The sequence below is a fragment of the Ruditapes philippinarum genome, unplaced genomic scaffold (assembly GCF_026571515.1).
Source record: "Ruditapes philippinarum isolate M1 unplaced genomic scaffold, ASM2657151v2 ctg1000_1_1_1_1, whole genome shotgun sequence".
Classification (NCBI taxonomy): Eukaryota; Metazoa; Mollusca; class Bivalvia; order Venerida; family Veneridae; genus Ruditapes; species Ruditapes philippinarum.
Genome location: NW_026859957.1, coordinates 159,520 through 163,457, shown reverse-complemented (window position 1 = coordinate 163,457; position 3,938 = coordinate 159,520).

Below are 3,938 nucleotides of genomic sequence, written 5' to 3'. Positions count from 1 at the left end.
GGTTTGAAGACAATGCTTTTCGTCATGTCGACATTGATAATATACATATAACATTTAATATTTTTAAAAATGTGGACAAATTGAAATAAATCACACTTTCATCATGCTATGATCACACCATTTTCATAGGTGTAGTTTGTCTATGTTTGTTATGGACGATCTGAAAACAGGTGATATCTATATGTTTCAAAAGAAAATAATGTATACTTTACTGAGAAGTTTAAAAAATGCAATAGACTTATGAACGTTTGGCACGAGTGCACGTGAGATATTGTACATAAGCTCGAGAAACAACGAAAATAACGGACGTTGTGCTAATAAAATAGTTTATCTTAATAGTCATCATTGCGATGACATAATTTATTTAGCAACATGTCTACAATTTTTGTGCTGAAAAGATAATCGATTTCTTTCTAACATTCAATTTGTAATTAATAGTATAAATTGTTAGCGATGGACATGTCTGCTGCAATACAATTTGATTGAAAGACCATCCCTCCATGTTTTACATTCTGCAGAAAATTCCATCTATTCTTTGACACATTTGAAAGATTAAAACCAAAACAAAAAATATTGTGTTCCTTCTCTCGCAATATATTACAGATATTCTTTTTTTTAAATCATCATAATTTGGACACTACTATAAAAAATGTGTCAGAATTAAATCGCATACCCATAAATGCAAAGTGCGTTAATTGGATAACAGGTTTAAATTTCCTGCACTGCAGTTACCTCATAGTCTATCAGGGGTAAAAACAGAGCATGCTCTTGATTGACTCTTTTTTCCAGTTGAACGACATATTCAGACGCTCGTACATTAGTAACTTTTTCTGGGGTTTCATATTGTGATGAAAGGGAGCTGTTAATATTTTTGACAATGATACACATTGATTGCTTTATTTTTTCCGGGGTTTACTTATTGTGTGAGAGGGAAAGAATAACGATAGAAGTTTTATTCAGATGTTCGTACATTGGACACTTTTTTTTGGTGGGGTATCATATTGTGATAAGAGGGAGCTGTTTTTTTATTTTATGCCCGTTATACAAAAGAAAAACATCAAGACACTCGGCAATCTGATTTATATATACTTGGGGCTATGCGCCCTCGTACAAATCAGATAGCCCCGTTTTTTTGATGATATTTAAGCTACATAAAAGACAAGGTTGAATAAGAAAATGAATAATGTGTCTAGTTTTCTGATTATTGTAAATACTTATACATCTCTTTATAAGCTTTGTATTTGTTTCAAGTAAAACAATAAATAACTTTTGCCTTAAAGAAAAAATATTAAAAAGTCCCTAGTGTTTTCGAAAATTAGATTGCCTTGGTCATTATAACATTTTTAGTATGAATACAAGGCATTTGGTTATGTTCATGACATGTCATTCAATTATTCTCTGATTATGCACATTGACAATTTGTAAGACACAAGGAAAACAAGCATTCCTTATTAACTTAGGTAGCATAATTGAAGCCATAAAAAGTTGAATTCCATACGGCATTGCATTAACCTTTCTTAAAACAAGAAAAACTCTTCGATATATGAACTATATTTTCTTGTTGAATAAGCATTCTGTTACACAAACTTTTTATAATTGATGAACTTTCATATGTCAAGAAATTAGAATAGAATGTAAAAGCTATTAAATGCCGATGGCATTTGATGAACTTCTGATAAAATGACATGCGTTTATGTGTTATGAAATATGTGTTGCCTAAATATCACTACCAGAAAGTTAACTTAGATGTACTTAATGATATTGTTATATAAAACCGATGTTATTTTGAATAAATACAACGTTATTAAGTATTGACGAACACGAACATTTTAATTGATTCATTTTTTCAAATTTATAATAATGTTTTGAATTTGATATCTAAAAACATTAAATCTTCGTGGAACATTCAATGTGACACTTTCGCGCTTTTCCACGGAAAAGTTCAACTGTGCCCGAGAAAACTGAATCACAAGTGATTTCCAATGAATATCATTTTTTTTTAAATACAGATGACTTATCAGAACAAGCAGCTTGGGTCTGTTTTGTAAAGTTAAGGTCCGATTTATTTGAAATATCAATAATATTTTCTCTTTTAATTGTTTAATCTTATTCCGATTGTACAGATGTCTGATTTTATTTCTTGAATAAAGTAACGACGTTTCATAATGATCTTTTTCTGCGTAAAATATGTTGTTTTCAATTAAAGATAAATTTGTTGACATTTGGGAAAAACGCATATTGTAATACAATAAAAATTTATATAAATGAAAGAAGTAAAGATTTTAAAATAATCATATACCATTGAAAGATGATATTTTGCAAACTACGTTCCTTTTTTTCTGCAATACAGCAGTAGAAAGATTTTTGTCTGCCATAGCACTGCAATTGCAATATGTAAACGTAAGAGGTCTTATAAATACATACAGGGAAAAACAACACAATTCTCAACCGTTTGCGCTCTTTAACTACTAATTAAATAAGGTAAATCTCGTGAAAACTAAGCTTTCATATTGTCTTTCATTTTGTGGTTAAAGTTTATGCTCAAATTTAGGGATTTATTGTTGATTCTTAGCTTATAAGTCATTCATTCGGGATGTACTTCACTTATCGCCAAGGCATTATGATAGAAAACACTGTCCTAATATAAATAAGACTCGTGGTTTAATCATTGGTAAGCATTCTGTGCGGCACGACATTGACTAAGGCCTACTCGTCCTGTCACAGTATTTATAAAACGAGATCAAGTACGAACGTAATAGAATCTCCGACTTGTAATACGTCCCTTTAACTTCAATTTTCACACTTGCACAGTTGAGAGCAGACATTTGCCAAAGTAGCATTTTATTCGGCCCTTCTCAATATATGCAATACACAGATATTTGTTATTCCTTCGCAGCCATATAAGCTTGCTTAAAACCTCGCTTAATTTACGTTTGAATTAACGTTAGTTAAATTTTGTCCATCTTGTATTTAATAAATTTATTAGACTAAGTATAACATTCTATTGACAGAACAGATTCATTGTTTGACAAAAACACATTCATTGTTTCTTGAAGGAATAGGTAGCTACATTATTTTGATATAAGGTCACAACGACCTTTTCTATGTCAGCTAATTATTCGTTGAACAAATGATTAAAGACATTTATCCTGAAATGATCTTATATCTATTCCCCTGGTGGAATTACTAGTAGTGTAATAAGTTTTAGAAGACAGAGTACAAATAGTTGCCGTACATTCAAAGAGTCGATAATTGCGTCGATAACTTACAAGATCTGAAGTAATAAGTGAGACCTCGTAATGTATCTATTTCATTTTGAATGTCTATTTTTAAGCGATAAAAATGTAATTTTCTAGCTAATTGTAGGATGTTTTAAGTGAAACCGGAACTTGTATTTTGCTTTATGATATTTACTCGAACTTTTTCTCTTGAAAAGTAAAAACTTACAGCAAATGAGGTATATCACAGTTTAAAGTACATCACTACACATCTCTTGATAAAATATCAGATTAAATTGTCGAGTTTTTGATATTTTAAGATAAATCTTTCCTATTGCCTTTTAAAGCCGTACTTTCTGTTCTTCGAAGCAATTTAAATCCATATATGCGATGCGACGAATTTCAATATTTTCTATAAAATAAATATAAAGACAACCAATATCAAAGACCAGACAGTTGTTATTATGTCTTTATACACTGTATTAAGATCGTTTAAAAACTTTTATTAACACTGTGGTTTAGGATTTGATTAAAATACAACAACAAAAACAACACAACAACAAACCTCGAAAATCAACAAACAATCAACAAACTTTACATTGTCTTGAGAATATTTGTCAAAAAAGAGAAAAACAGAAACGACATAATTCAAAATCTTGCAACACCGTTTAATTGAGCTTGGTAATTGAAAGTGGTTAATGTATGTTACTGTTTCACGAC